This window comes from Hyaena hyaena, unplaced genomic scaffold, assembly GCF_003009895.1.
Source record: "Hyaena hyaena isolate Hyena2069 unplaced genomic scaffold, ASM300989v1 scaffold_283, whole genome shotgun sequence".
In the NCBI taxonomy this organism is placed as follows: domain Eukaryota; kingdom Metazoa; phylum Chordata; class Mammalia; order Carnivora; family Hyaenidae; genus Hyaena; species Hyaena hyaena.
Window position 1 is genome coordinate 222,868 of NW_024080916.1, and position 21,583 is coordinate 244,450.

The window sequence follows — 21,583 nt, forward strand, 5'->3', positions numbered from 1 at the left end:
TCATGAAGTCCACAGCCTGGAGGCATAGGCTTACTAAAACCTCTCTAAATGACCTAATCGCAGGAATCTAGAACATTTCTTCTCCCATCACACTTCACCACCACATTACTAAGGCTGATTCACAACAGTTCCCTTTACCTAGTACATCTTATTCAGGTAGCAAGAAAAATTACAAGGCATAACAGAAGACAAAATAATAATAATAATAGTAATAATAATAATAATAATAAAATAAAACAACAACAACAAGAAAACAAAACAAAAACATACTTTAAAGAAATAAGGAAAAGCATCAGAACCAGTCATGGAGGGAATGTTGGAATGTTCAGTCTGGAAATTTAAAACAACTCTAATATGTTAAGGGCTCTAATGGATAAAGTAGACAGCATATAAGAACAGATGGGTAATGTAAGTATAATGAAGGAAATTTTAAGAAAGGACCAAAAATAAATCCTGGAAATAGAAAAAACAAAACACTGTAATAAAAATGAAAAATGCCTTGATGGGTTTATTAGAAGGTTGACATAGCTGAGAAAATCTTTAAACTAGAAAAGATATCAGTAGAATCCCTGAAAATTAAAAAGCAAAGAGAACAGAGACTGGGGAAAGAAAACGAAAATATCCAAGGACAGTGGGACAATTGTAAAAGGTATAACATATGTATAACAAGAATACCGAAGGAGAAGAAAAAAAGAAATATTTGAAAAATAATGGCTGAGAATTTCCCCAAACTATTGTCAGAAACCAAACCGCTGATTCAGAAAGCTATCAGAACACTAAGTAAAATAAATGTTCACCCCCCACAAAAGCCCACACCCCGGCATATCATTTTCAAATTAAGGAAAATCAAAGATAAGGGGAAAATCCTGAAAGAAGCCAGAGGAAAAACACCACACCTGCAGAAGAAAAAAGATAACAATTACATTTAATTTCTCAGAAACCATACAAACAAGAAGGGAATGAGGTTATATAATTAAAGTTTTGAGGAAAAAAACCCCACCACCCTAGAATTCTGTAACCTAGAAAACTATCTTCTAAAGCGGAAGGGAAAGAAAGAATTTCTCAGACAAACAAAAATGGGAGGAATTTATTGCTAGTATATATGTCTTCTAGAAAATGTTAAAAGTTATTTAGAGAAAAGAAGACAATATACAGCAGAAATTCAGATCTACATAAACCAAGGAAGAGCATTAAAGAAGTAATAAGTGAAGGTAAATTAAAAAATTGATCTTACTCTTATCTAATAACAGCTTGTTCAAAATAATAATACCAACAATTTATTTGATCGCTATGCTATGTATATATATTATATACATAACTATAGATACTATATATGCTCATATATAAATGAAATTCAGTGCAGAGATGAACCAACTGATGGAGGAATTAAGAATATTTTTCCTATTGTAAAGTATTCACATTACCTGTGAAACAATATAGTGTCATTTGAAAGTGGACTTGGATTAGCTGGAAGGGAATATGACAAACTCAAGAGCAATTGCTGGAAAAAAGTGAAAAAAAAGGAATAAAATCAATATGCCAAGAAAGGAGAGAAAATAGAATTGTATAAAATGCTCATTTAAAGGCACAAAAGATAGAAAAAGATTGGAAGACAAAAACAAGAACAAAGATCAAGAGCAAAAAATAGACAACAGTAACAAATATGGTAGCTAGTACTGCAACTATGTTAATAATCACTTTGAAGGTTGATGGTTTAAATGCACCAGTCAAGGGGCGCCTGGGTGGCATAGTCGGTGAAGCGTCCGACTTTCGCTCAGGTCATGATCTCGCGGTTCGGGGGTTCGAGCCCCGCGTGGGGCTCTGTGCTGACTGCCAGCTCAGAGCCTGGAGCCTGTTTCAGTCTGTGACTCCCTTTCTCTCTGACCCTCCCCTGCTCATGCTGTCTCTCTCTCTCTCTCCTAGAAATAAATAAAAAAAAAACATTAAAAAAATTTAAAAAAAAAAGTAAAATAAATGCACCAGTCAAAAGACAGAGATTGCCAGAATAGATCAAAAACCATGACCCAGCTATGTGCGGTCTATAAGAAATACACTTTAAGTGTAAAGACACATATAGATTAAAAGTAAATGGATGGAGGAAAATTTAACATGCTGACACTAATCAAAAGAAAAGTCAATCTTCATAGAAACAGAGGAGAATGGTCATATAGTAGGAGATGATATCAGACACAGAGGTCGGGTGAATGTCTGGAGAAGTGAAGACGGCAGTATAAAAAGTGTTTAATCATAGCCTCCTAATCATTAGGTTAGGAGAATTACATGATATCCGTGACTCGTACCTGCTAAAGGTCATTAATTCTTAACTATTGCTTCCATTCTTTTTAATTATGATTACATCTCAAGGCCTTCGCAGGAGTCATACCGTAAAGATCAAATAAGAATTCTGCCAGGATCAAGACTGCTTTCTCCCAATATTGTCCTGAGTCAATTTCAGTCTTTTTTACTGTCAGTATCTCTCTATCTGATTCCTTAGCTTCATGCTAGAAATTTAGAGACTTCTCTGGCTTAACTCTCTACACTCCTGAATTCTGTTGGTTTTTGTCCCCTGACTACAGGCACATCTGATTCCACAGTCTTGACTTGTAGGAGCCTGTATGCTATTACCAGTTATACTTACCCTGCCTCTCAAATGTGTATTGACATTTAGAAATCACATATTCCATTTTCATTAGTTGGAAACTGCTCATGCTGAGGTCATTGGCTCTCTTTCATTTTGCAGGTTAGTAACTTAACTAACTTCAATAAATTTTATATTCTTTTATAGACATGACCACATAACCACAGAGAGCTTTGTAAACACCAGCCCTATTAAAGTCTAGCAGGTATATTTTAGCACACTTAAATTTGGGTGAGGGCACTGGAAATAATTAGTTTTCCTCTCTGTGATGACACAGTCCTTATTTACTACATGCACACTAAGTAACACGTACCACCTATGGGAACAGTTCAAATTTTTAGTACACTTCTCTCAGAGGTGTATCAAAGCCAAAAATATTACTAACTAGTTCATACCACACCCTAAAACAACCACTGGTAAATTCTCTTGTGCTTTCGGGAAATAGATTTATATTTTATAATAACAATAAAGGGGATCAACTAACCACATTCCATATCCATAGCATGAGGTCTGAATTATTATTTTACTTTATTTTTTATTTTATTCTATGTTAATGTTTTGAATAATTGATTATTTTAAAGCATGTGGCCAATTATGTATATTTTCTATTGCCCAGAAATAAATATCTAGAAAAGAAATGCATGAGCTTATGCAGAACTGTGAAAATTAATCTCTGTTTTATCTTCTTTAAACACTTAAAAGCCTATAGTCTTATGGTTTCAATAAAGAATTCACTGGTTTCTATTTTTATATATTTATTTTTTAATATTTATTTATGTACTTTTGAGAGAAAAAGAAAGAGAGAGAGAGAGCAGGTAGGGGAGGGGCAGAGCGAAAGAGGAAGACGAGAATCCCAAGCAGGTTCCAAACTGTCAGCGTAGAGCCTGATGTGGGGCTCAGACTCATAAGCTGTGAGATCATGACCTGAGGCCAAAACAAAAGTCAGACACAAAACTGACTGAGCCACCCAGGCACCCCTATTTTTATATTTTTTAAATGATATGTAAATCCTTTATCAGTTACCTGGAATAAGATGTGAGCTGAATGATGACTCTGTCAGTAAGGCAAATAAGACTCTCCAAAGATTATTGCAGTTGTCCAGTCAATAATGAGCTAAATGAAGTCAACAAAATGAATTATAAATAAATACAATTAATACTTATACAGCCATTGCCATATCAAATCCTCAAAAAATAGTCCTTACCAATTGTAAATTTCTACTAAGATTCTTCAGACAAATAGGTTAGGACAATCTTAGCTACTCACTCCTCTCTGACAGTAGATGATCTGCAATAACTTATATTTGTAGAATTTGTTCTTAGCAAAGGATAGCAATTCCAGAATCTTTCCTTTTATCTGGTAGGTCAAATCTCTGTGACAGGCATTTTTAAAAAATATATTGTAAATAACATGAGAAATGAATTCACAAATGCTGTGGTAGAGTGCTAGTACTATTGTGTGAATTTCAGCCTGTTATTTATCATTCCTGTAACCTCAATCTTACTATTTGCTGAAGATGACATAAATAATACTGGTTCTGATTGTTGAGAATTTGAATACAATAGTGAATGTTGAGTCACTTGTAAGTTCTTAAATGATATGAAAGTGTGGTTATACAGCATATTTCTACAGTAGCTCTAGCAGTGTGGGCTGTGAGTTGGAAAGCTCTCCTCATCTTTGTATATCGGAAAAAGTCTTTAACAAGATTTTTGCTCTTTCACCTTATGTTCTGATAGACCCTAAAGCTCTTAAAGACATAATGATGAAACTATGTATGTAGATAGAGCTTAATATATGTTTCTCATACATGAGGATCAATAAACTCTATAGCAGTCTTTGGCGGGGGTGGGAGGATGTCTTTCTTTGATCTACCTTTTTAGGTGATAGTGAATTGAATGTCAGATTCTGGGTTGGTGGTTCTTTTGTTGATAATATGTGTTTTTTGGAGCGCCTGGGTGGCTTAGTCGGTGAAGCGTCCGACTTTCGCTCAGGTCATGATCTCGCGGTTCGTGGGTTCGAGCCCCGCGTCGGGCTCTGTGCTGACTGCCAGCTCAGAGCCTGGAGCCTGTTTCAGAGTCTGTGTCTCCTTCTCTCTCTGACCCTCCCCCTGCTCACGCTGTCCCTCTCTCCCTCTCCTAGAAATAAATAAAAAATTAAAAAAAAAGATAATATGTTTTTTGTTGTTGATCTTTCTTCTCTCTTTATCTGATGTTTTGCTTCACAAAGAACTTACCCGTTGATACTTATTTCTTTATCATCTACACCTTGTTTTGTAATTTCAACAATCTCTTTCACCTGAAGTTACATGTCTTCAATTCTGCAAAAATGTCTCAACCATTTTTTTCCCCCAAACATTTCTTTTCTGCCCTTTCCCCAACTATTTATCTCTGGAACTCCTCTCGGATCTATATTGACCCATCTAAACCTACCCTCCATATCTAAGACTGTTGTCATGTATTTAATGTCTTTATCTTTTAATCCTGCATCCTCAGGGAGTTCCTCAGGGCTACTCTGCAGTTATTCAGTAGTGTAGTGACTTTCAGTGGTTCGAGATTTCATTTTCAGGGCACCCAATTGCTTCTTGTGTCAATTCTATCTATTTTTGTAATTTTCATTATCTGTACATTGCTGTTATCTTTTTAAACATCATAAGTATATTTCTCATAAAATTGGTTTCAGATTGTTAATTGGTTTGGAGTGGACTTTTTTAAATGTCTATTTATTTTTGAGAGAGAGACAGAGTGAGCAGGGGAGGTACAGAGAGAGAGGGAGACACAGAATCTGAAGCAGGCTCCAGGCGCTGAGCTGTCAGCACAGAGCCTGACGGGTGGGGGTTGAGAGGGTGGGGGGTTGAACCCACAGACTTGAGCTGACTGTGCCACCTAGGTGCTTCTGGAATGAACTTTTAAAAATGTTGATTTTTTTTTTTGCTATCCACTTTAACATTAGTTTTCTTCACATATTTTGGAATTTTGATTCATATAGTAATATGTAATAGTAGGTTTATGTCACTCATTCTCTGTTGTTATTTCCATGCAGATCCCCAGTTCTCACAATCTGGACCAAGTCTTGTATTGCAGTTCAAATGCTGCACTATGTTAAAAAGTGTCAAAACTGGGGCGCCCGGATGGCTCAGTGGGTTAAGCAAGACTCTTGGTGTCAGCTCGGATCATTATCGGAGGTTTGTGAGTTCCAGCCCTTTGTTGTGCTCCGTGCTGACTGTGCAGCCTGCTTAGGAGTCTCTGTCTCTCTCCTCTCTCTCTCTGCCCCTCCCCTGCTCGCCTGCACTCTCAAAATAAATAAATAAACTTTTAAAAAGTGTCAGAATTATTATTTTAGTGATTGATATGAAAAAGCTGCTTTTAGGTTTATTTAGGAAAATCCCTTTAGGGAGCTGGATATGATGATAGGTTGGATTATTGTTGTCTGCTCATCACTGCTTCCTGTTGTGGAATTATACACACATCGTCATGTGACAATACCTCCCATTAGAGTAGGTGAAGATAATGGCAAAAAAGAAAAAAAAAAGGAACGTCACAAGTTATCCCACTTGTGATTGACAGGTAATATGTATAAAATTTCAGTAATATTATATTTAAAATAAGAGAGACTTCTTTCTTGTTACAAAAGTTAAAAATAATTAAATGTTTTTAAATAATACAAGATCACATTGGTATATACATTCTTGCCAGATTTGTTTCTTCCCAGAAGTTCCATATATAACTACTTACTAATTACTATCTCCAACATAAATTGCAGACTTTAAGATATTTAAGAGATTAATCATCCCAACAATGTTCTAATATTATTAAAGCAAGAACTTAAAAAAAACCCTAAATCTTAGATAGCATTCAATATATAAAACAGAAAGCCTGCTGTAATTAAAATTTGGGGGGATTGTATTTAATTTCATTTTAAAGTATATATATATACAAATTTTTAAAATCTTTGTTCACGAAAAATATGCTGCAATTTTTATCAGACTTTTTATCAGAATTAGGTTTATAAAATTAATTGGAAAATATTCTAATTTTTCATTTTTTATGTGAAATATTTCCATTTTTCTTTTCAGTCTAAGTACAGGTTTATAATTTTTTTGAGTATTCAATAATTTGACTATTGCTTTATTATTTTTCCTTATTTGCTATTTTTCTATTTGATATCTTTATGTTTCTTTATGTTTCATTTCTTCTTCTTTTTTTACAATTTTTCTTGTACTTACTGTAAATTTAACTTTCTGTTCTGTTTCTAGATTCTTAATGTGAAGAATTTGATTCTTAATATTAGATCTTTCTTCTGTATTCATAATTTTAGCACTGGTATTTTTATATTGTTGGATATGTGCACTATTATAACAGCATTTCATAATAAACTGGAAAATATCTCTTTGAAGATATGCATTCTATTTTTTAATTTAAAATTTGAAGAATTTTATGTATTGTATAATCTAACTTTCCTTGATGCATTATAGAATAAACATTGCTATACCGATAAATTACAGAATTAATGTTATTTATGTTTGAGTTATACTTTAAAAGTCAAAAACCATGTCCAAATTAATATTTGTATCTTTATGTATCATTATTCCCAACGTCTAAGTCTGTAGGATGGGATCACAAAGTCCCAATTTTGATATAAAAGGATGCTTTGGATTTCAGATATTACTGCTAAGTATTCCTTTGAAATATAGTAAAAACAAATCCAGAAGTGTGATCAAGAATTAAAATTATACTTAAAAGATGTTACCTCCTTTCTTGTTCAATATATGCTTCCATTCCATCTCCTTCCTTGCTTCAACCCACTTCACCTACTGTGGTCCTATGAATCCATTGTTTCTGAATCAAAGAACATAGTGTTGGCTAAGAAGGAAAATAATTTCTCATAATGTAATTCAGACATTTAGAAGCTTCTACATATTCTGAAGTATTGCAAAGGACAAGAGTAAAAATGAGTTTTCATTTTAGACAATTTAACTGAGATCGAATTACCGAGTAATATTTTTAAGATAATAATTAAATTGGCTTTTCTTCCAAGGCAGCAGCTTTATAGTGTTTTGCTCAAATTATAAAATAAATGATTTGGGCAGAGAGAAAAATCACTTGCTTCAGGTGGCACAATTTTAGTTAATTCTTGAGCATATACACCAATGACAAGCTTAGATTTATACAAGTTTTAAAAATAAGAATTTTAACAGTCATTATTATACAAGATGATACTTAGCATTTTTAATCCAGTAGCGTTTTTGATCCATTTATGTTCTTCCTTGAATAATGGGCTACATGTTGTTAACATAATGACATTCTATTTTGTTTCACTGGCATGAAGCCCTATCTGACTTCAAACTTACACAAATAGACAGAGCGCCTTTTTATTATTTACTGTAAGAGAATTCGGAAAATATGTTACAAAATTAACAACCACATAAAAAAACACAATAACTTCATTTATAATATTCTTAGAAACAAAAGAATATTTTATAATTAAGAATATTAAGAATGTAAGTTCAAAAGGGCAGCCATTTTTTTTTATCCTGTGCTACCCAGCTGCTTATAATTTCCATGGATTTATGTCAATCATGAAAATAAAGAATGTGTCAAGAATGTATTATGTTTTCTGTGAAGCTACTGATAAGATTCTTATTTCTATAAGAATGTTTTATTTACTTGGAATTAGAGAAGCGTAGAAAAGGACAAAAATTAAGATACAAAAATAAACACTGTAGTCTTCACTAATAATAAATATCTATGTCAACATTCCATATTCATAAAATTATAATTAATGCTTAATGAGCGTCTACCAGGTACCAGATACTGTGCTAAGACCTTTGTATGCCTTACCACTTTTAATGTAGGCCATATAGCAACACAATGTGTACTCTTACTATGTGGGCACTGAGTATTGAAGAAGTTAGGTAATTTGCACAGTTTAGCCAAACAAATGGTGAATAAGGATTCATTGTACCCAGATAGATCTGTCTGTGTAACCCAACTGCTAATCATGTCACTGTCAATGCTATCTTGAGTTTCATATGTAGAAAAATAAGAATTTAAAGCTAAGTAAAATCACCTTTACCAGTTAGGAAACATAGAATCAGAATCATGCACATTATTAGTTTTGATCACCTTTCCCTATGTTGTGTACTTATTTTTTATGTTCTTATGCTGTGTACTTAAAAGTTTTTATTTAATGATTACTTATTTTTGAGAGAAGGGAGAGAGAGCACATGTGAGAGGGGGAAGGGCAGAGAGAGAGGGAGACAGGATCCGAAGCAGACTCCCACTGACAGCAGAGAGCTGCATGCCAGGTGTGAACCCAGGAACCCCGTGAGATCATGACCTGAACGGAAGTCAGACACTTAACCCACCGAGCCACACAGACACCTCTGCTGTGTACTTTTAAGCATTTGGTCTCTATCACAATATATATAAAATATCATACCTATAAGCATTTTGAGAAGCTATTTTGCTTTTCATTTATCCTCAGCGTCGACCACAGCACCTGGCAAGGAACAATGTTTTTCTAAACCAAACTATAGGATTTTAAAAAATATACTTAGATGTTTCCATAGCTGTAAAAGTGTCTTGACATTATGAGAAAACTACAATTTTTTTAAACTTTGGGAAAAATTCACTAAGTTAAATAAAATGTGAAATCATATATACATTAAATTAAAGATTTCCAAAGATGTATAATTTATTTTACACACACACACACACACACACACACACACATATATACACACACTATGCTTCAGAAACTGGATGTAGTGCACATATAGCCCATTACTTTATTTCAAGTCTGAATATATGCAATTGATATCCTTTTTTACTGAAAGACAAGTTAATGAGTATTCACTGAATGGCTAAGGAAGTTCAACATATCTTTCCTTAACATGTATAAAACAACCTGTACTAAATTGTAATTTTCAAAGAGAGAAGCCTGTACCCTTCCTGTGGACTCTGAGTTGGACTATATGTCGTTTCCGGAATAAGTCAGATTATCTATTACAGAACATTATATCCAATAAACTGAATATGGTTAAAATCAAGTGCTTAAGAACAAAGTCATACTGACTATCAGAGCATGAGGTGTTATGCAATAATAATCACCGAGGTTTACTCACTGATGAACATATGTTGGGTACTAATAAATGGGCTTTGGAGAGACTGCCTCATTTGAGCACCGTAAGGGATTCTATGGTAAGTAAATTACAGTCTCCATTGTTGCCAGTGCGAGAAAGGGAAACTTAGAGACATTAAATGACATGCCAGAGACATACAATTATGTAGGTAAATATCAGAAAAGAATCTGGGAGTACTGGAATCCAGGGGACTGGTCCTTGCTTCACCTCCGAAGAAAGCAGCTATGTTTTACAGGTAGCTCATTTCACTTTTGTCTGCCTCAATTTGTCCATTCGTATCTCAAGAAGGCTGGACAAGATGCACGTAAAATCATCTTCCTTCTTACTCAATGCTTGCAAATATTCAACTGCATCATAGGTTGTTCTCCTTTGTATCTGACTCTGCCTCCAAGTTTCTCCTTTACTCCCAGGGCACAGCAATATTTACATCAGCAAGGATGAAGTTTAACGTCACTCCTTGTCCTAATTGGATTCCTAACTCTTGCTACCTGAAATGAATACAACTTGATAATACAAGGCTGTACCAAGGAGGATAAAAATATAAACATATTAACATAGAATTGGGATTTTGGATTTGAGTCGACCCAGGTGCCAAGCTTCATAGCGGTTAGAAGACCTATTCGTAGGAAAAATCTTTTGGGAGCTATAATTTTATGAAATGAAAACTTCAAAGTATATTAAACTATAGGGTTTTTAAAATCATGCAGTAAATAAAATTTAAAAATTTCCTAGGTAATATTTTACACATAATAGTAAACAATACTAAAAGTTAAAATATGACACTGTTTTAGCAATTCACCAAAACCAAGTTACTTAAATGAATCAGAAAATTTTTATAGTCTGTAATTTGGAAACAACAACAACACATATTTTCTGTTTTGGTTTATAAACAATTTATTCTCTAAAGAATACTTTCCAAAGGTTGGGAGTATAAGCACTATTCACATGGATGAGTCAAAGCTATTAACAGTTTAATTTATGGAATACACTTTATTTGCTTACTCTTCGATCCCAATCTACTTTTATCACTCTTTCAGAGATCCTGGCTAAATATATATTTGTAAATTTATGGAATAATTTTGTTTAATATAGTCAGCTGGGCCTCTTCCTTCTGGCTCATGCCGGGAAACAGCCTGACCACTCAGCTCAACAAATGCTTGAGGCCCACATGCAGGTCGTCAGCATCACGGTCCACCCCAGGGCTCGGGAGCAAGAGGCTTATTGCCTATTACCTGCTGCCAGCAATGTCTATTGCGTGTGTGCACAGATCCAGAATACTCTGGCTTATTCTCTTGTGAAGGCAGTATCAGAGTTGTCTATCATCTCAGGCACCCACTCCTGACACCAAGAAGAGAGGAATTACTTTCTTTTAGATTTTACCTGTGAGACTAAAGTGTCCCGACTCATTTAGGAGTTGTCCTGATTGAACCAACCAAGCCTAACCTAACAGCTGGAGATGGCACTCGGTATCATCTCCTCATCTCCTATGCGCTCATTCTCAAAATATTCTGTTTTGTCTCCTTCATCCAGTAACCATTATTTCCCTATTCTCAGGTCTGTACCATGTATCCTTCTTAACTGTTATGGAATTCTTTTTAAGAGAAAAAAAGTGGAGAAGCCATTAAACTGTACTGAGATATATGGCTGATTTTCATCTAAAAGAATGTAGAGTTAAACCCCTACACTAAAATATTCACAAAATAAGAATAAATTTCAGTTAAGTTAAAGACCTAAACATTTATTTAAAATATATGTATATTATATTAACTGTAGAACTGTGGGGTATAATCATAATTTTGAGGTATATGATTGGAGTTAATATCAAATAACAAAAATGCAAATTCTAAGAAACAAAGTGGGGCAGCTGGGTGGCTCAGTCCTATGAGCGTCCTACTTGATTTTGGCTCAGCTCATGATCACAAGGTCATGGGATCAAGCCATGCATGGGAGTCTGCAATGTGCTTGGAGACTGCTTAAGATTCTCTCTCTCTCCTTCTGCTCCTCTCCCCACTTGTGCCTTTTTCTCTCTCTCAAAAATAAAAAAAAGACAGAAAAGAAACAAGATATACATATTAGCCTAAATTAAAAGAAAAATATCTATATGAAAATGTATATTATAAAATAATTTAAAAGATCAGTGAAAAGGCTGTGTAAATATTTGTAATATATAATAAAAGGTTAAATTTGGAATACATTTTCAAAGATCTAAAATTTTACTTTTAAAGATAAAAATTTCAATGTAATGGAGCCAAATTATGAATAGACAAATCACAAAAGATACATGACTAATAATCATTTAGAAGATGCTCCATCTCCCTAATAATCAGGAAAATGTTTGTTAAAACAATTTACAGAATAAAAATAAAAAAAATAAAACACAATTTTTCATTCATCATATTGACAGAATTTAAAGAAAAAGACTGATAATGTTAACTGTTAGTACAGATGTCTAAGAAATGGCTTCTTTCCAATAATGTTGGAAGGAACAGAAACTGATCCATGTTTAATATGAAAACTTGACTAAAAAATACATGCTGAAGGGACACCTGAGTAGCTCAGTAGGTTAAGCGTCTAACCTTGGCTCAGGTCATGATCTCATACTTTGTGAATTTGAGCCCTATGTCAGGCTGTGTGCTGACAGCTCAGAGCCTGGAGCCTGCTTTGGATTCTGTGTTTGGATTCTCTCTTTATGCTCCTCCCCTGCTCATGCTCTGTCTGTCTCTCTCTCTGAAAAATAAATAACATTAAAATTTTTAAATAAAAAATGCTTTAAAAATATTTTGAAAACATGAATTACCTAGAATGTAAATTGCTTGATTTGAGAGTCTACATCTTGAATTTCTTGATCATTATCTGCAGCTGGTCTTGTTTTACACACACCGAGTGGATTGAATTATTAACTCATTTATTCAGTTATTTACCCACACTTCTGGACTGAATTGTTACTCAAAAAACATATTCCCTTATTCCATTTATATGACACAGAAAATGTTATTCTGGGTAATATGGCATATTGATCGTTATCCTAGTGCTTTTCTTCTTCCTAAACAAAAACAGAAACATTTGAAATAGGTACGCTGATTGACTTAGAAATCAACTCCCAAAGACAAAGATCTGATTTAAACCACTCCTGAAATAACTGTTAAAGTAGGTTCAGTTATAACATATTTTTTTTACCTAACTAGTCTCCTTCAATTTGTATGACTAAATACCAATATGCACTTTTATCACTCCCATGTTCATGTCAGCAAGGATTTATTACACATTTAGTATGTGTTACATATGTTGCTATAGGTTTTGGAGAAAGAAAGAATAAACACCATAGGGCTTATCCTCAAAACACTGGCTGAAGAAGCAGACATATATACTACCAACAGCAAGGATACAGGGCAAAAGTGGTAGACACTGTAAGAGGTAAAACAAAGTTCAGTGGAGAGAAGGAAGAAGAAAAGCTAAATCCAAATCTGGTGAGCTGAAAAAAATTCCACCAGGGAGCCACCATCTAATGCACATTATGTAAGACTGATACCTAAATATCCATTGTCTGTTTTTACAAATGTTTCCTTTGAAATGTTTCAAGTAACTAGATATTTACAAAATACCTACTAACTCCTCTTGTAAATCCCTAGAGGAGCTTCTGATTGAATAGAATTTTTAGTGACTCCATGATAAAGTGAATAATTGTTTTCTAGTATACTGTTCTAGAAGTCAAGATTCCCAAATATTAGAGAATGAAATTAAGATGGGCATACATATCTATATATTAGTCAATTTGACATTGAACGGTATTACTGAAGGTTTTGATGAGAAATGTAAAGACTCATTTTTGAAAATTAATGAAAATTTATAAAAGTTATGAAATTTCATGCTTTGTGTATGTATTATAACATCATAGTAACTATAAAAAACTAAAAGTTTACATAAAGGATGAATTACTATTATTTTTAATGTATCTTTTTTTGTTATTTATTTATTTATTTAAATGCATTTTTAAAGTTTATTCATTTATTTTGAGAGAGAGAGAGCACAAGGAGGGGAGGAACAGAGAGAGAGGGAGGGAGAGAGAATCCCAAGCAGGTTCTGCACTGTTAGCACAGAGCCTGATGTGGGGCTTGAACTCACCAAAAGTGAGATCATGACCTGAGCTGAAATCATGAGTCAGAAGCTTAATTGACCAAGATACCCAGGTACCCCTTTTTTGTTATTTAGATTTGTTGACAATGTTCTTTATTTTATGCTAAATCTTCTTTTTTTAATTTTTCAAAAATATTTTAAGTTTTTTATTTTATTATTTTATTTGAGAGAGACAGTATCAGTGCCAATGGGGGAAGGGCAGAGAGAGGGAGAGAGAGAGAATCCCAAGCAGGCTGTGTGCCATCAGCACAGAGCCCAAAGTGGGGCTGCAGGGCCTCGAACCCATGAAACCATGAGATGATGACCTGAGCTGAAACCAAGAATCGGATGCTCAAACAACTGAGTCACCAAGGCACCCCGTCTAAATCTGAACGATTAAGTCACTCACACCTGAGAAAGACAAATATTTCATTTTACTGCACAAGTTCTTTGCGACTTTGCCTCTCTCTGGAGCTTCAGATGTCCCAGGCACCCTTACATCCCTCCTTTTTTTGTCATTTGCAGCGACTCTCCTGCTGCTCTGCTAAATGTATATACATCATGCCACACCTGCCACAGACACTGTGTGACCATGTTCATGTGAGAAAATATTCAGTTTTATTTTCTGCTTTCTATTTCGAGCCTTGAACAAAATGAAATCTGGGCTAGGAGACTACAAGTTACCCGGTTGGGAAGGGACGGCATGATCCCCAGCTGAGGGATGACAGAAGCAGGACAGTACAGTGGTAGAAAGTGCACAGAAGAAGGATCAAAGCACAGGGATGACGGGCTCTTCTTCTGGCATCTGTGAGCGGAAGGAGAATGGAGCCCCGGAAGTGCTCTAGTACTCCCACTGCCCTTCTGCTCGAGGAACCCTCAGTACAATTGCTCCGTCCTGTGCAAAGCTCTCCCGATTGTCTCAGGAATGACTAAGCACTATTTATTCTATTTAATTTTACACAGATTTCTATAAAAGCTAATACCTTGTTGTTTTGTGTTAATAGCATTAAAAAAAAAAAACCAACAACATGATTTCAGGGCACCTGGGTGGCTCAGTCAGGTAAGCATTAGACTTCGGCTCAGATCATGATCTCACGGTTGGTGGGTTCAAGCCCCGCATTGGGCTCTGTGCTGACAGCTAGCTCACAGCCTGGAGCTTGTTTCAGATTCTGTGTCTCCCTCTGACCCTCTCCTGCTCGTTCTTTCTCTCTCTCTCTCTCTCTCTCTCTCTCAGAAATAAATAAAACATTTTAAAAAATTTTAAAAGAGTCTCTTATGGTTTGCTTCCCTCTCTATTTTTATCTTATTTTTCCTTCCCTTCCCCTATGTTCATCTGTTTTGTTTCTAAATTCCACATATGAGTGAGGTCATGTGATATTTGTCTTTCTCTGACTGACTTATTTTGCTTAGCATAATACACTCTAGTTCCATCCACATCATTGCAAATGGCAAGATTCTATTCTTTTGGATCACTAACATTCCATTGTATACATATACCACTTCTTTTTTGTCTATTCATCAGTTGATAGATGTTTGGGCCCTTTCCATTATTTGGTTATTGTTGATAACAGAACTATAAACATTGGGGTGCACATGCCTCTTTGAATCAGCATGTTTGAATCCTTTGGATAAATACCTAATAGTGCAATTGCTAGGTCGTACAGTAGTTCTAATTTTAATTTTTTGAGGAACCTCCATACTGTTTTCCAGAGTGGCTGTACCAGTTTGCATTCCCATCAGCAGTGCAAAAAGTTTCCCTTTTCCTGCATCCTCATCAACGTCTGTTGTTTCCTAAGTTGTTAATTTTAGCCATTCTGACAGGTGTGAGATGGTATGTCATTACATTTTTTATTTTTATTTCTCTGATAATGAGTGATGTTGAGCATCTTTTTCATGTGTCTGTTAGGCACCTAGATGTCTTCTTTGAAGGAGTGTCTATTCATGTCTTCTGCCCATTTCTTCACAGGAATATTTGTTTTTTTGGGTGTTGAGTTTGATATCAGGTAAAGGGTTAGTATCCAAAATCTATAAAGAGCATATCAATCTACTTTTTAACTTTCACTGAGTGGAGTATGCAAGTGGCGGGTGAATACAAAATTGCCTGAGGCCATAAAAGATATTAGAGAGGAGGAAGATAGAGAATGGAGTGAGAAGATAAATAAAAATAGACAGATAATGAGCCTAGAAAATGAAACAGAACCCTCAGATTTTAAAGAAATGATTTCAGATATATAAAAAGAAAATGCATTACCTACCAAAGTAGTTCCAAAGCTTCAATTGCTTTGGTGATGATGGGGAAAAGGTTGACACATGATGATGTTTTGGGTCCAGCCTCTAAGTAGTGGCGGCTGAAATACCAGCTTTCCATGTGGGCACTACAATTATGCTGGTTTATTTATAAAATATCCCCTTGAATTTAAGCCAATTAAATTAAGTTTATGTGATTTTTCATCCTGATATTTCCAGCAACATGGTACACATACTATTTGTGAAATAAATAATGGTTGGATGGATAAAAAGGCACAGAATGAGAGACAGAGTGAGTTGGGCTGAGTGCTGGTACTAATGCAGCCATTAGACAAGCCAGTTAGGACTTTAGTGTATCTGTTCTGTTGCCCCCAGCAGGTCCAAGGAATAGCCTCTAGCAACTAACTCTTCATTCCTTTTGCTTAGTAACAGAAGGAAGGAAGGAAGGAAGGAAGGAAGGAAGGAAGGAAGGAAGGAAGGAAGGAAGGAAGGAAACAAAGAACCAAAGAAGGAAAGAAAGAAAGAAAGAAAGAAAGAAAGAAAGAAAGAAAGAAAGAAAGAAAGAAAGAAAGAAAGAAAGAAAGAAAGAAAGAAAGAAAGAAAGAAAGAAAGAAAGAAAGAAAGAAAGAAAGAAAGAAAGAAATAGTGACGGAACAAAGAAAGAAAAAGGGAAGGAAGGAAGGAAGGAGAGAAGAAAATAAAACAAAACAGAGCAGATGTATCTTTATTGCCTTGGGCTGTACAATAGCCCTCTTTCTTTCTTTCTTTCTTTCTTTCTTTCTTTCTTTCTTTCTTTCTTTCTTTCTTTCTTTCTTTGTCTTTCTTTCTGTCTTTCTGTCTTTCTTTCACTTTTTAAAAATATTTATTTATTTTTGAGAGAGAGAGAGAGAGAGGCATAGTGAAAGAGGCAAAGGGGCAGAGAGAGGGAGACACAGCATGTGAAGCAGGCTCCAGGCTCTGAGCTGTCAGCACAGAGCCTGATGTGGGGCTGGAACTCACAAACTGTGAGGACAGGACCTGGGCCAAAGTAGGACGCTTAACCAAAATAACCCACTATTTTCTTCAGACCTTTCATCAAATGCCAATACCAAATAGAAACGCTCAGGCATTTCCTCTTTATTATCTGTCCCCTGGCTTGTTCCTTTAGGAAAATACAGGGCATAAATTCCTATCATGCCTGTGCATAGGGAAAGTCCATATTCCTAGAATAAAAAATAGAAAGTCTGTCTTCCACGTGTGTTATGGTTATGTTATGATCTGTGGTGTCAGTATTCCAAAATCTATAGCTAACATGCAGAAGGTATTTTGTCATTAATATTGTATTGTATTATATTATTTATGTAATAATAATAAATATTAATATTAATATAAAATTATAGTAAAGTATAATTTAAAAAAAATTTTTTTAATGTTTTATTTATTTCTAGGAGAGAGAGAGAGAGAGAGACAGTGTGAGCAGGGGAGGGTCAGAGAGAAAGGGAGTCACAGACTGAAACAGGCTCCAGGCTCCGAGCTGGCAGTCAGCACAGAGCCTGACGCAGGGCTCAAACCCACGAACCGCAAGATCATGACGTAAGCGAAAGTCGGACGCTTAACCGACTAAGCCACCCAGGTGCCCCCAGTATAGTATAATTTTAAAAGTCAAGTTCAAGTTTTATATATAGTAAGACTTGGAAATTTTTACTCTAAAATCACCCTGGGATATTAAAAACATATATGCTCTATATCTATATTTATTTTTTTTAAAATTTTTAAGTTTATTTATTAATTTTGGGAGAGAGTGAACACAAGTGGGGGAGGGGCAGAGAGAAGGAGAGACAGAATCCAAGCAGGCTCCACACCATCAGTGCACAGCCCGATGCTGGGCTTGAACTCACAAACCATGAGATCATGACCTAAGCCAAGATCAACAGTGGGACACTTAACCGACGGTGCCACCCAAGTGCCCCAATAACTATGTTTCAAAGTATCATTTTGATTGGGTAAAACAGAGGGATTTTTAAAAAAATACCAATACATAGATAATAAACAATTAGAAAATTCTAATGAATAGATAATATTTATTATAAAGCTTACTGCAAGTGTTAGGCTTTGAGAAGGTAGGATTTCTTTTTCATTTAAAAAACATTTTTTTAATGTTTATTTAGTTTTGAGACAGAGCACAATCAGGGGAAAGGCAAAGAGAGGAAGACACAGAATCTGAAGCAGGCTCCAGGCTCTGAGATGTCAGCACAGAGAGCCAGACTCAGGACTTGAACTCACAAGCCGTGAGATCATGACCTGAGTCAAAGTCAGACACTTCAGTGACTGAGCCACCCAGGCGCACCACTTTTCATTTCTTAAGAACACACCAACTGTTATTGGACTGTTAAAAGGAAGGAGATGGAAAAACTATTCTTTAAATTGAATAGAAGAGAAAAATAGTCAATATTTTACAATGTTTAATTTTAACAGAAGAGAAAAATAGTCAGTGTTCTATACATTAGAAAATGAGAATGAATTTTAATGTATATTGGTTAGATCAGTTGAATTTATCTGCATTTTTAATACTATTCAGCAGGTTAGCATGCTTGTATATTTGGAATACCAGAGGAATGCACTTAACTACAGAATGCAGATCAAAGAAACATATTGTTTATATAGTGGGATATGAGATTATCACTGTAAGTGGAAAGCCTTGAAATACCTTTCAACAAGCCCAGTGTTAGCAGCTTTCTTAAATTGTAACTTTTCAGGCCAGTACACGCATGTTTTGTTCCAAATTATTCAAGCTCAGCCATAGACGTTCTGATCATTATATGAGATACCATTTCCTTTAGACTTATTACCTGCACATTCTATTAACATTCATATTCGGACATTTAAGAAATTGAGGTATTTATTAGATTGTCAGTTTTTATTGAATAATTCAAGAAGGTTCTAGTAGGCAGTTAGCAAAGGATTCCTGCAAAAATTGAATTCTTAAATGACTGCTTTTTTATCTTAGCCTCATACTTATATAAAACCATTCTTACTTAGAAGCAAAATGACAGAATTTGTTAAATAATACAGATTTACATCTCACAACAATTAAAAGCTCTTTTTAATGTAGCTTTTCCTACAATTTGTCAGATACCCTACACATAGCCTGAGAGTCCATGAGGATAAGTCACTGAGTAAACAGTATGTCTATACCTGTGTTTCTCATGACTACTGCCATGTTTCCCCCATGAGAACACAGGATGAAGATCTTCTCACAATGTGCAGGGAGCTAGTGCAGCAACAGCCCTAATTTGTCAGTTCCATCTCTTTGCCACAGTTGTTCCCCCATATTAGTAAGTCTTCAAAAAAGAAGAGTCTTTCTAGCTCCTATTGCCTGGAAGTAGCCCAGATACATGATGTAGAATCCAAATTAACCTTTGAAAGATTGATAGCTTAAGATCTGAAATCTTTAGTCTAATAAACCACTTTAGGAGAGCCTTCGTGACTCAGTCCAATAAGCTCGGACTTTTGATACTGGCAAAGGTCATGACCTCACGGTTTGTGAGATGGAGCCCAGCATCAGGCCCCTTGATGACAGCATGGAGCCTGCTTGGGATTCTCTCTGCCTCTCTCTCTGCTCCTCCCCCAGGCTCTCGCTCACGCACATGCTCGCTCTCTCTCTCTCTCTCTCTCTTTCTCAAAATAAATAAATAAAAATTTAAAAATAAAAAAAAACACTTTAGTCACTCTGAACTGCTTGGAATATTCCAGAAAAAAGAACTATTCACCTCAAAATTAAGGTATTAATTTTAGCAATAGGTTTTACATGGCAATGTATAGGCTGCCAAATATAAAGCCAAGCACACTATCAGATATTTCTCTTTTTAAAAATTTTTTTTAAAGTTTATTTATTTTGAGAGATACAGAGACAGTGTGAGTGGGGAGGGGACAGAGAGAGAAGGAGACAGAGAATCCCAAGCAGGCTCCATGCTGTCAGCACAGAGCCCTACACAGCACTTGAACTCACAAAACCATGGGTTCATGACCTGAGCTGAAATCAAGAGTCCGATGCTTCACTACTGACTGAGTCATGCAGGTGCCCCACAGGTATTTATTATTTTGTTCCAGATGGAAGTTTATTTTGTATTTTGAGTTCTTTATTAAAATTTTATGGTTTCTTTATTTTTTATAACTCTGCATTAAACTCTCTACCTGGCACATCGTAGTAACTAAAATAGTGATAAACAAATGAAATTTGAACATGCTTCGTGCTGTTCTTTTTGTGAAATCCTTGGAGAAAGATATGCTTCCTTAAAGCATTAGTGCTGGTACCTTGAAAGACTACAGTTGAAATAATGTTTTTAAAGAAAACATCCAGCCATTTAGCTTGGGCTAAAATACCCTTTGTCAGTCAGATGGGACTTTCACTGGAATTGTTTGTCCACATGACTACACCAAAACCCAGGCTCACGGGGTGGATGACCAACTAAGATTCACTCACCTTACCTCAAAAGAAAAGAAAATATCTTTTACTTGCAGGACAAGTCATAAGGTTTACTTCCCATGAAGAACTAACTGCCTATGTAAGTAAAATGAGCACTGAAAATAGTATCTTGATAGCAATGTTGCAGTAAAACATCATTCATATGTGCTGTGATGCATTTTCGCAGCAGGAGTAGTTGATTCACAAAGTCTGCCAAACAGGAGTGAGGAGTTAAGTGGTCGTGTTCACTTAGCCTCCTGTGAGGAAACAAATCACCCAAAGGACTGCTAGCCCTCCCCACCCTATAAAGGGAGTGAAAATATAATTGCATTTAGTAGATTCACTGCAGAATTTATTACAGATAAGTTGAATATACACTGCAGAAAAAATTACACATATGTAGACTCTCCCAGCTTCCTTTATGATTCTGTTACTGGAAAATACTACAGGGCAAAGTGGAGATGAAGTAAGAAAAGAATTAGTCATAGTTTCTCTCTCTCTTTCTCTCCCTCTTTCCTTGCTTTAACTGATTTTTTTTTTTTTGTCACAGATGTTACTAATGATGCAGAAATGGCTGGAATCAATGTGGAAAATATTTCACAAAAGAAACACTATCCTTTTAGTTTTATTGCCAGGTATAATTGATTCCATACAGTCTGGCCATCATTCTTGTTGATTCTGTTTCTTCCAGCCCAGAAATATATATTCTTGCATTGACATTTGGTGTTTTAGTTCTTCTCACCAGTTAATATGGCATCAACACTTCGAAGGGGGGTGGGGTGGGAGATAAAGAGTTGGGTTTACCTAACTCTTCAGAAACATAAAAATTAAATTAAAAAAAGGATAATTTAAATGCTTTACTTATTTTTCTTTATGTTAACATTTATTTATATTGTAAGTCAATTTTCAATGACCAAACATGACCTGACTTTTAAAGTATAAAGTAGATCTTGATAATTAACAGGCTATTAAATAAATGTTCAGATGGTCTTTTAAAAAT